The following is a 13,310-nucleotide window of genomic DNA, read 5'->3' as shown; positions in this document are numbered from 1 at the left end:
TTTGTTGGCTATTGTTAACACTGTACAGTGTATAGCACTATCTCCAACACTTGTTTTTCCATAGAGAAAAATAGGGAGAATTACTGTTGCTGTTTCGGGGGGCAGTATATACTCTATTTAGACCAGCATGGCTGGCTGGGGAATTCTGGGAGATGAGGTCCACACATCTTAAAGTTGCCAAGGTTGAGAAACGCTGATTTAGACACTGCACTGGTATCAACATCCTATGAAAGAAAGAAATGCTAACACAAGTCTTCAGCTTATGCCTCCCTACTAAATTCTAAGCATAACACATGATGCAGATTTCTTCTGTATGTGTTCACCTGTGCCCAGGCAATTGGATTCTACTGATTATGAGGCAGGCATATTGACTAAACAAGTCTTATTCAGATACAGGTTATTATACAAAATCTGAGACATGCTGGCATTCCAGACACGTATTTCAGCAATCTGCGTTTTGCCTGCTGTTAGAGACTAGCAGAGCTCACAGATTCCATATAGTTCAGGACAAAATGGTCCAAACAGGAGAACTGCTAACATAAATTAATACAAGTCTCTTGACTGCTGTTGTTCACATAATGCTGCTACAAATTTGAACTAAGGAAAACTGGATTCATTCCTCCACTAAATTGAAAGCAATTTTTCTGAGAAATTAAAGTATTTGGTATTGCTTATCTTATTCTGAGTCACCACCCAGCATATTGGGAAAAAATATATTGCAATCTTGAAATTTGACCCATCCTTCTTTATCACATAATATTGGACCATTACCATGATTCTAAATGAAACAGCCCTCTCTTGTTCTTAATAACTTGCCTTTTGTTAAAGTAATCCACTGAAATTACTTTTCACAGTTCAAGATGCATCCATTGCTGCCTTGTTCTAAGCCATGTTGAACACACTGTCCAGAGTTCTTAAATACTTTGAAGGATAGTTTTTTATAACTGTCCTTAAGTTCTTTCTTGCCCTGCCTTGGAATCTACTTACCATTTTGCTTAGATATTGGATGTACAACCTGAACCCCCTACAGTTTTTCATAAGCCCCTGATCACAATGCTGTTGCCAACAATGTAACTTAAACATGAGATACTGCTAATTAAGATACTGAGCAAATTGTAATTATATATAATGATTATTTTATTAAACTAACTCATTTGGGAATCTGGGACCCTAATAATGGTTTAGCCTCCGTTTAATCTTTCCAGCAATGTCGCAAGAGTTCTGGAAAGGAAAAAAAAAGATGCTCGAAAACAGAACAAACATATTTACTCTTTCTGCACAACCATGTTCTAGAATGTGTTCTGTACCATTTGGATGCACAGATATTCCAAGATTCTAAAGTAGGAAGGCTTTGTATGGCTGGGGCAATGATGTGAAAGGCCGCTTCATTTAATGGATATACCCAGGACCTTTCATCTTTTTCTTGGGGCTTTGGGAAGACCAAAAAAAAAAACACCACCAGGGGATTTCAATGTGCATGTTTTGTTGTTGTTTTAGGAAAAAGATTAAATTTATTTTAAAGCTACAATTTACATGTGCTTTATACTTAAATCAGCAGGACATAATACTGGCAATTTTCAGCTATGTGGCCAAAGGGGACTTCAAGAGATGCAAAAAGGTACAGCCATATGCAAGTTGTAAGTTTAACTTTCCAGAAGTAGTCCTTTATATTCCTCCCTTTCTGACAGAAATGTACTATTGCACTATTCATTTTTTCTTTCCTTCTTAAGGTATATTAATTGTATCCCACATCTCCATTTGCCTAGTTTATTGGAACTATCCAATCCTGTAATTGTTTTTATTCCTGATTCAGGCTATTAATGACTCGCAGGCCAACAGTATCTAGAATAGCTTTCCATAATCTAGTAATTAGCCTAGACCTGTTGGACTTATCTTCCATCATTCTCAATATCACCATATAAATTGAGGATTATGGAAAACACAGTCCACTAGGTGTAACAAATAAGCTTTGTCACATTTCAAACTAAATGATTGCTTGCCCATACTCCTGTTGGTGTGCACTTAAAGTACACCTTTAAAAAACTTTAGTAATACTTCTCTAAATTAAGTTTCTCATTTATGGCAAGTGCAAACACTTCCCTGAGCTAATGATTTTCAACTACTTGCAAGTCTGACTGAACTAACTAATAAAAAGAAATGACTGCCTTGAGTCCAGCTTAACACTTGGATATGTCATGCTGTTTGTTTTTTTGGCAAAAATAAGATTTGCCATTGCCTTCTGGAAATCTGTCTTCCACTTTCCAGCCTAACTTATAGTCCTGGTATTTCCTGAGTCTCTTGATGTGATACTTCTCAATTATTTAGTAGCCAAACTTGGTTAAGTAATTAATTTACTTAAATATTAACTTGCTGTAATTATAAACTAGCAGTCTTAGAACCAGGAATCTGAAGTAGCTATTCCCTAATGTACCAAAACTGCAAGACCCCAACAAATATTTGTGAGACCTATTTCTCATTTTTAAAATGGTCCCTTAAGATTTGTGCTATATCAAATTTCATCTGTATTTTAAAATTCTTTTTCAACTTGATAAAAAAAGATTGATTTTGACTCGTTTTTCAAATATGAAACTTATAGATGGAATTAGGGATTCTGTTAAGGTCCATGGGAGGGTATATTTACTATTTTTTTATAAATCTAGGAAGCAACATCCTCTAGCCAGTAATAAAATGAGCTACTATGCTACTAAAATAAATCTAAAGAAAAAAAAAGATTTGGGTGGAAAAACAAAAATCTTTTTCACAAGAGAAAGACAAGATTTCAACACACATTAGATCATTTTTTTATTTATAAACATCCTTTTTAGTTGGTCCTTTGATATCATTTTAAGTCCATGGCTATTCTACAGTTCTATATAATACTTCAGGTAGTCCTCACTTTACAACCATATGTTTAGTGATGGTTCGGACTTACAACAGTGTTGAAAAAAGGGACTTACAACTGGTTCAATTTATGACTGTCGCAACATCACGTGGGCACCATTTTTTACCTTTCCGGCCAGCTTCTGGCAAGCAAAATCAATGGGGAACGTGATTCACTTAATGGCCATGGTGATTCACTTAACCACCACCACAAAAGGTTGTAAAATTGGGTTGGATTCACTTAATGATTGCTTCACCTAACAACCAAAATACCAGTCCCAATTGTGGTCATTAAGCGAGGACTACCTGTATGTGTAGCAGCTCCCCCTTCATGAAAGGGAGCAGCTATATCAGGAAGGCTATATGAAAAGCAATGGACACTGGCCTGTAAAAAAAATGCTGAACTTTAGTTTGTACAATATAATGCCAAGGTTATAATATACAGTGCATTCAGAAAGTATTCAGACCCCCTTCACTTAAAATTTTGTTATGTTGCAGCCTGATACTACAATCGTTCAAATTTTTTTCTCATTAATCTACACTCAGTACCCCATAATGACAAAGTGAAAAAAGAATTTTAGAAATGTCTGTAAATTTATTAAAAAGGAAAAATTGAAATATCACATGTATGTAAGTATTCAGACCCTTTACTCAGTACTTTGTTGAAGCACCTTTGGCAGCAATTACAGCCTCAAGTCTTTTTCGGTATGACGCGGCAAGCTTTGCACAACTGGATTGGGGGATTTTCTGCCATTCTTCTTTGCAAATCCTTTCAACCTCAATCAGGTTAGATGGGGACCGTTGGTGGACAGCCATTTTCAGGTCCCTCCAGAGATGTTCAATGGGGTTCAAGTCAGGGTTCTGGCTGGGCCGCTCTAGGACATTCACAGAGTTGTCCCTAAGCCATTCCTGTGTTGTCTTGGCTGTGTGCTTAAGATCGTTGTCATGTTGGAAGGTGAACCTTCGGCCCAGTCTGAGGTCCTGAGCGCTATGGAACAGGTTTTCATTGAGGATCTCTCTAGTTTGCACCATTCAGCTTTCCCTCAACCCTGACCAGTCTCCCAGTCCCTGCTGCTGAAAAACACCCCCACAGCACGATGCTGCCACCGCCATGCTTCATTGTTGGGATGGTATTGGGCAGGTGATGAGCGGTGCCTGGTGTCCTCCAGACATAACGTTTAGAATTGAGGCCAAACAGTTCAATCTTGGTTTCATCAGACCAGAGAATCTTGTTCCTCACAGTCCTTTTTTGCAAACTCCAAGCGGGCTTTCATGTGTTTTGCACTGAGGAGAGGCTTCCGTCTAGCCACTCTGCCATAAAGCCCAGATCAGTGGAAGCTGCCCTTCTGGAACTTTGTCCCATGTCCACACAGGATCTCTGGAGCTCAGTCAGAGTGACCATTGGGTTCTTGGTCACCTCTTTTACTAGGGCTCTTCTCCCGATTGCTCAGTTTGGCCAGGTGACCAGCTCTTGGAAGGGTCCTGATTGTGCCAAACTTCTTCCATTTGAGAATTATGGAGGCCACTGTGCTCTTGGGAACCTTCAGTGCAGCAGAAAAATTTTTGTAGCCTTCCCCAGATCTGTGCCTTGCAATAATCCTGTCTCTGAGCTCTGACCTCATGGCTTTTGCTCTGATACAGTATGCATTGTCAGCTGTGAGCCCTTCTATAGAGAGGTGTGTGCCTTTCCAAATCATGTCCAATCAACTTAATTTACCACAGGTGGACTCCAATCAAGGTGTAGAAACAGTTCAGCAATGATCAAGAGAAATGGGAGGCACCTGAGCTAAGTATCAAGTGTTGTTGCAAAGGGTCTGAATACTTACGTACATGTGATACTTCAGTTTTTCCTTTTTAATAAATTTACAGACATTTCTAAAATTGTTTTCACTTTGTCATTACGGGGTACTGAGTGTAGATTGAGAAAAAAAAATGAATTTGAACTATAGTATCAGGCTGCAACATAACAAAATTGAAAAAAGTGAAGGAGGTCTGAATACTTTCCGAATGCACTGTAACTGAGTAGACTACAGTGTCGTCATTCCGTATTGGGCAAGACACACCATGGCTGCCTTGATTACCATTGTCATGGGGGTAGTTAAGTACAATTTGGATTGGTTAAGGACCCAATCAATCTGAACTGACAATACGACAGTCAGTAAGGAAGATTATTGAGAAGAGACTCTGGCCAGAATTTTCAAACAAGGAAAGATCATTGCAGGGTATCAACTGAACTGCTAAGGGAAAGTGAATGAGTTCTATGGATGAAGGGAGTAGAAAATCTGCTCTTCTGAAAGTACTCTAAGAAAAAAACTGAAATGCAAAACTAGTATCTAAGTTGAAAAAACCTGAAGCAAGCACTAGGACCCATCTCAAAAAGATTTGAGAAGACATCTAGCCAAAAAGGGCTTCAGCATATTAAGTCCTGAAAAGGAAATCTCTCTAGAAGCTAGAGGCAATAAAAAGAGCCGAAAACAAAGTAAGAGTATTCTGCAGTGTCTATTCTGGTTATTTGGGATTTCAATAGGATGATGTTCAGAGAAACCTGATCTGAGGAAAACACCAGTCAGAGTCTTCAACTAGAGAAAATTATCTCAAGTAAGAGGAATGGAATTTGATCACGTTAAACCTAAGTATAGTTAAGCAGTACTTACTATTTAAAAATGTATGCTTTATTCCCCAAGTATTTCCCCTAATAATGATTATAAATCCGTTTAGAAAGTTATCTTTAGTGGAGTCATCAGTCTTACGCCCACACCACAGGACCAGGTTCCTGAGGTTCTGCAAGCTTTAAAGAGTTGATGACATTAGCCAGGGTGGAGATTTATTTGAAAATTGCATTCAAAATAGTAGTAGGAAGTTCCACAAAACCATGTTTCAAGATCTAACAGAAAGAAAGAGAACGCAGAGTTCCTCCATTTGTGATAGTGATTTATTTAATTTTTACCCTGCCTTTACTATTTTATAAATAACTCAAGGCAGTGATTTTGCATAGCAATCTTTTACAGGTGATGACTAGACTAAGATTAGTAGAAATAAGTTCTTCACATGGAGTCCTCCTGGCTCACTAAAATTAGTGACACATGAAAGAGCTAGTAAAAAAAACATTGGGTTGCAGGTCAGGAAGGCTATGCAGTTCTTCAAAGACGTACACTGTGTTTTATTAAAAACACAGTGAGCCTTATTAAAGCAAAGCTGCCCCTCAAAGATACTCTGAGAATCAACAAAGGTCTTTTGCATCCAACAGCAAATAGTCACTCTGCTCCATTTCACTTATTCTGTCTTCACCAGCAATTCCAGTAACTGGAGAAAAATTCTGTGCATGCACACGGAAGAATCTTCCAGTTATTGGAATGAGAACAGTATTGCCTCCTCCCGTTGTAGAGGAAAACCGTGTGATGCAACTGAGGCAAAACCAGGCCCCCTCATACAGTCCTATTAACTCTTTTGTATGAAATAAGCAGAGCATAATGTGGGCTGAGCTACATACTTCTAGCACAGTTTATTCCATGAGCTTCTGCTTTTTCTTAAACCACAAAATAAACGTTCACAAAAATAAACACTCATCTCAATTGGTCTACATTTCCATGCCTTATTATTGCTGCACATTTTAATAGCATGCATACATCATTTACACTATAAAGTTGTTTTCAGAGTCTCATTTTTATATTTTGGTTTTTAATCCCTTTTTATATTTCTCTAACATCACTTTGAGAATTCTCTGAATGGAAAGGCAGGATGTATACTGAGTAAACAAATATACTACTATACTAATTTTATAATATAGTTTCTCTGTGCTGGCTTAAGAGGTAGCCCTATCCTCATTATGGTAAAAATTGGCCTATTTTAGATCTGGCCTATTTTAAAGAAATGCAAATAAAACCATTATTATTTCATTCTTCAAATTTCTGATTTGAAATAGATGCTTAAATCTTTAGTATTATGAACCAAAGCAAAGCATATAATTTCCCTGCAGCATTTCCAAAAAAATTTCAACTACTGTAAATAGATGTTTTCTTCTGAAAACAGATGTGTTGCTCATCAAACAACACTTAGTATGTAAAGAAGACAAATTACTTCATTACAGACAATTTTTGATTTTGCCAATTCGTCTTTAGTTGAGCTAATAATGACTAGCATAAAATTATAGGCAGAATATAAAATTTATCTCAAAATGGATAATTGGAAATCTAACTAGACCTGCCATTTCTGTGAGGCAAAATGGGCAAGCTAATATAAGCTCAGCAAATTATATCTTTTTTACATAAAGTATGTTTCAGGCTGCTTTGTTGATATAGAAGCAAAATTAATAAATAATTCTACTCATGTGTACTCAGAAGTAAACTATTAGTTAAAAGTGCCCCCCTGAAAATTATTCTAACGCACATTTTAAAAAATCAATTACTCTTTACAATATTAAAATATTTTTGTTCAGATAAATCCCTTTCACATGATTGAAACCAATCCCACAGCAGAAACATCTGTAGGTTCATTTGTGCTGTGGGTATTCAGTTACAAAATGCACACACAATAAAATACATTCTTTACTTTCTTATTGATCAATAGGTAATATATTGCAGAAATGTTGACACTGCACCTAAAAACTAACAAAACTCCCAGAGGGAAAAATATCAGAGAACAAAGAACAAAAGGAGAAAGTGGGGGTGGGAATCTACTTACCAGGCATCTTTTCAACTGCTAGTAGAGTAATGCCTAAAGTCAAAGGGCATTCCTTAATGCCACAACTCTTTCCTTATTTTCAGCAGGTCCTCCTCAAGACAAAAAATTGCCAGTTGGGATTACCTTTATTTCCTGTTAAAGACAAGTGAATTAACACTGATATATTCTCTAGCATTTCAGATTTAAGACTTTGACCACATATACAGTCCCTAAAATCTTTGGGATAGGAGAAGAGAAGAAAAAAGGGTTTTCTTTTCTGATTGTCTTTTGTTTTAAATTTAAGTCTCTTCCCTCCCCCCTTTCTTTTTTGGGGAAAATAAAAAGAAATCCGCAGAGATTCAACACAAAGCAAAGCTTAAGACACTAATGTATACATGCTTCCATTCCCTTTTGCCAGCAAAAGGAGGGTCCAACAAGTAGTTTCATGTTCCCTTCTTCAAATTCCCTAGCAAAATATTAACTATTTAATAGCCATCAACATTCACTATTTGCATTACCCAGGGTAGGAGGTAGTCAGTGAAAAGCAAAAGACACTGTTAACGAAGTTAAAATGATCATACAATAGCAGGACAAGAAATTTATTTGGACATCTGTTGACACAGGCATTAGTTCTTCAAAGGTGATGCAATAAAAGTATAATTCTAAACATACTACATTTCAGCTATAAGGCATAATCCTATGCACATGGAATCGTAGGGCATAAAACTCAATGGACTTATTTCTGAATAAGCACTGCCAAGACAGAAATACTCAGCTTGGGGGATAAGTCTGCTGATCTGGATAAAAGGATCTAGTTTTGGGGGGCAGGATTATTGTCCTTCTGAAAGACCAACTTCCTAATTCAAATGGTGGCATTTGAAAACATTTTTGAAAACATTTTTTTTTCCAGTGGAATGATAGGTAAGGAGTGCGGTTTTTACTAACTGCTATGATCCATTCTTTGGAAGGTGGACTTAATCTTAGTTCTGCATATGCTAATCTCTTTTAGACTAAACTACTGTACTGCAATTTCACAGGGCCTGCCTTAAAAGACAACCTGGAAACTTCAGCTCAAATCCTTGTTGGGACTATCCAGATTGCAACCATTTGCACAAATTGACAAAACCCAGAATCTTAAATGGTTTTGGACCAGGTTATTTGAAAGGCAGCCTAAACTTGTACAAAGTTTGTAGTCTGCTAAGATCTGAAGTGAAGCTCCTATTCAGTGGCCTGCCATTAAGTATAGCAAAATTGGTGGGCACTAGAGATATCCTTTCTCAGCGCTGGTCCCTGCTCCACAGAATTTTCTCCCTGGCTCTATCTTTTAAGCTTAATGGTTCATAATTATATATTCCCCCTCCCCACAATTATATATGCTGCTTTCGTTTAAACTTTTGGTTTGGCTGGTTAACTGCTTCACTTTACCTTTGTTTAAAACGGATACATTCTTTACATACAGTTTTCATACTGAAGATCTTTTAGCAAGACTGAATGGTGGCTTAGGGATGCCTAAAATCGTTTGCTGCCTTTACGTTGCCATTAAACACATTTTTTTAAAAAATGCAACAGGCAGACACAAGTAGCTCTCTCTCCGGAACTGATTAAAGGTGACTTTTGGAAGGTGGAAAAAGAGAGGGAGAGTACTATTAGCAAAGCATGGCTCTAAAGACTCCAACGCGTTTTCTTCCTTGCAGGGAGACCCTCTTCTCTTCAATTGAGCCCCTGCTCTGCCAACCTGAGCCAAGCATTCCTCCCTTGCCCGGCCGCAGCACAATTCCTCTCCCCGACCCTCGTGCAAGAACCAGTGGGGCGTTTAAACGCACTCCCCTCCCTGTTCCAGTCAAGGTGCAATACCAACTGCGCAAACCTTTTACGAGGTAAGACGAGCTTCGAAGGCGACGCCGGGCTCCTGCGCCCTCTTCAAGTCCTCCAGCCGCCCTTGCGGCTCCATACACGGCTGAGCGAAGCAGCAGCTCCTGCTCGGGCGGCGCCGCCGCGGTCCCCAGACAGGGCGAGAAGTAACCTTCGCTGCGCCAGCCCAGGGAGCGGGCGAGGCTTCCCCCTCATTGGCCCGGGCGGCGGCTCCTCCTCCGGCTGCGCGGCACCGATGCCCTCCGGTGTCAATCACGGAAAGGAATTCTCGCGCCGCCCCGGAATTTTGCAGCAAGGCAGAGCGGGTCCTCTCGGTGGAGGTAGAAAGCAGCTGCCTGGAAGTTCTCTCTCTTACCGTATAGGGACGGAGCTTTTTTCAGGAATCAATTCCTGATCAATTATTGGCCCTATATGTGACCTTGTTTAATCGTTTCACTCTAGCTCACTTTCTCTGAAGAATTGCACCTTACCCAGCCTCAAGCCTTCCGGGGATGTTACACGTTTTCCATCATTTCAGAAATGAGGTTGGGAGAAGGCGGCCAACAGTTTGGGAGCCCTGTAATGCAAGACTTGAAACGAGCATTTGGTCTCTAGTTCTGCACTATGTTGCTCAAAATGAAATATGCATGATGCACAGCTTTTCCTCATTTGCATCTAATTCGCAGGGCAAGCAGGCTCCAGCAACCTCTTTTCTGCTGTGTCTTTATGTTGCTGATCTGATCACCAGCCCGTACCAGAAGCAGCCTTAAGTCATCCTTCCCTGTACCAGTGTTAAAATACTTTTTTCATTCTTAAAAGGCGACAGGTTTTGCCATGCACTCATGCATTTCAACCATTCTCAGGTGATTTCAGGCTGATGTGGATACACCCCTTTCCTTCTGGCCCCTGGGCACTGAACTTTCAAGGCCAGTTTGTTCTGGGCAGCAGAAGAGTCCACTCCTTTCAAATCGGGCTCTTCCCTATGCCAATGTTTCTCAAGCAAAGCTGGGGAATTCTGGGAGTTGTAGTCCACACATCTTAAAGTTGCTAAGGTTGAGAAACACTGCTCTATGCTGATTTCTAAGTCTGGCTCACCCTGAATAGCAACTTACTAGCAGTGGCTGCTCAGTCCTACAGAGTGAAGCAAGAAGTCTTTTTGCTGCTTTATGGCACAATCCTCCCTGCATCTGTCAGCTGCTGATAGTCAGGCTTCTTTGGGAAAAAGTTTAGCAAACTTTCAGAATAGCACTAAACCCATGCTGAGTTCCTTTTGAACACAAGTTTAGCATGCTAAATCCACATCCCAAAAGAATTTTATTATCAGCCAGTACTTAGATTCCCTTTGAATGTAACTTGCAAAACTTGTACTAGAACTAGGTCATTCCAATCATCTGTTTAAAATTCACTTTTTTTCTAGTCCCAAATACAGCCCATATTAAGTAGAGCGATGTATAGATGTTTTTGTGCCACATTTATCCACAGCTAACATGATTGGCAGAGTTCGACCACACAGCAAATCACATAGGTTAGTTCTACACAACACATTTAGCTAAAAATTCTTGGCTGATTCGTTTGTGAGTTCAGGTGTCATGTAAAAATAGTTTAAGATTCTTTCAAAGGGGGTGCTGTCAGAGAAAAGGTAAATTGGGTTGAAACCCAGTGACTGAGAAGTGAATCCAGAAGTGGGTAGCCAGATATTGCCCATGAGTCCCATTTTTATGACCATCAACCATGTGGCCTAAAAACTGAGGGAACAGCTTCCTGTCATTTCGTGTTGGGAAATGAATACTGTAATAGAAGCCATAAAATAGGCACATCACATTAAAAACAACAGCAGCCCTCCCAGTATCTAAGACCAGACGCATCTGTAATCTGGCTACATCTGCTTTGTGGCCTGCAAACCTCCCCGGAAAATACTGTGTAGCTCTAAGCCACCAAAAGACCGCCCCCTCCAGTTTGACTTTCATCTTCCATGAAAATTTCTCAACAGCTAACACCTGCATATTGCTTCTCTCCCCACTGTGTATGTATGCATGAGCACCTGCAATATGATGTTAGAAGTAACGTTCCTTTCCCAAGAGCTACAGCCCCTATCCAATCTGAGGAAGTCAGCTCACCCTTCAGGTGTACTTTGATTCTGGATCACCAAGCAGTTTGCTGCCATCATTTCACAGGTGACAACATTTGACCTAGTTTTTTAATTATTAAACTCATCATCATAGAAAAACCATAGCAACTTTGCCTTAAGGCAATGGTAGCCAGAGTCATGATTTCCATACAGTAATACTAAAAGCCCAAGATACACACAGGAGGTAAATGCATAGGAAGATTTGTAACATCTTCCAGTTAAGCATGATGTAACTTAAAGCTTCCAGATGATGCTTTTGTCATATAATCAGCTTCCATGATTCTATGACTTTTTACAGCTTGCACACACAGATATATGCATCATGCTAGTCCCTTCTGAGTTAAGTGGTAGACACATACCTATTTTTCTTTCTTTAATCATGCTGTTCACCACTGATTCCTCTTCTATTCCAAGTCTCATTTGTGCATATGTCATAGTTTTTATCAGATGGGCAAATAGGTATTGACCTGCACTGTCCATCATGATTTTGGTGAATCAAGATTTTCACATGTTTTTTAGTAAGACAGAGAAAGGATAGACTGGGTTACCAGCTGTAGTCATTTAAGACCTGTGCCTCATGTAGCATTCCCTCTCAAAGGCAACAAGACTACTGGTCAATTTTGGTATATTTCCATTGTATGCCCCAAGTGTAACCAAATTCCATCTTTATTCCAAGAATGCTTACACAATTCTAGGCAAGCTAGGATTTCCCATGAAAAGTATGTTCTTGCCTGCATCCCACCAAACTGGAGATCAGGGATCCAGATAATCCCATTTCTTATTGCATCTTTCCTGTGTTTTTCCCTTCTATCTGGAAGTTCCCTAGTTCTCTAAAGAAAAGAAAAAATAGCTGCCTGTTTACTATGAATAGAAATTAAATTGTTTCAGAGTAAATGAATGTAGCATTAGTCATGAGACCTGGGCATGGACCTTCTGCTTGTATAAGAAATTTTGAAGTATATGGGAATGTATAATCCCAAATAGGACAGGCTTGTATGTATTTCAGCATGGAACTCTGTAAACATTGAAGACTGACCCTGTAAAAATTAATCCCATTTTAAATTAAACCAAAGCATGGGATTTTGTTTATAAAGGAAATAACCCTTTAAAAAAAGCCAAGATCTTTGAATTTTAATGAGCAGCATATTAATATATTGTCCATAAATTCTGGACTAAAGTCAATAAAACGTTCTGAAAACAGACAAGGGCAAATTACTTTCATGGCATGGGTGTGTCCATATAAGTCACTGGAAGTCAAATTTGATTTGAAGAAAACTTTACTTTTACATAGATTCTACAAAAATATATCATTGGAAAAATTAATATACATGACAATGTATTATATATTAAAATTGAAGAAACAGGAAAAAAAGAAAATTGCTTCATTCTGCCCTTAAGGGAAAAAAAATCATACACATAATCCAATCTATTCCCAACCATCACCTTTAAATACAATCACCCTTATCTGGGGCTTCATGGAGATGGCCACAGTCTATCTATATTCCTCAGCACCTGATAACTTATTACCAAACTAACAGTTCAGCTAGTCACAGTCCAACACAGGTGAAATATCCTGGACTTTTAAACAACATAGCATATAACATCCATTTTCTTATAAGGTTAAATGCTGAAAGGAATCTGTGTGCATAAGCCTGACTTGGTTTGTTGTTTCAAGTAGCTAATGTAGGAAGATAACCAATCATGTTTGTTTCATTGGAATTTAATTTATAAAGTTAGAGAAGTGTTTGCCTGAATGCTGATACAGTATAGCTAAAGTAGGGAGAGGACATGG

Source organism: Candoia aspera, chromosome 5 (genome assembly GCF_035149785.1).
Source record: "Candoia aspera isolate rCanAsp1 chromosome 5, rCanAsp1.hap2, whole genome shotgun sequence".
Classification (NCBI taxonomy): Eukaryota; Metazoa; Chordata; class Lepidosauria; order Squamata; family Boidae; genus Candoia; species Candoia aspera.
The sequence above is the reverse complement of the archived record's forward strand: the minus strand, read 5'-3'. Positions refer to the sequence as shown.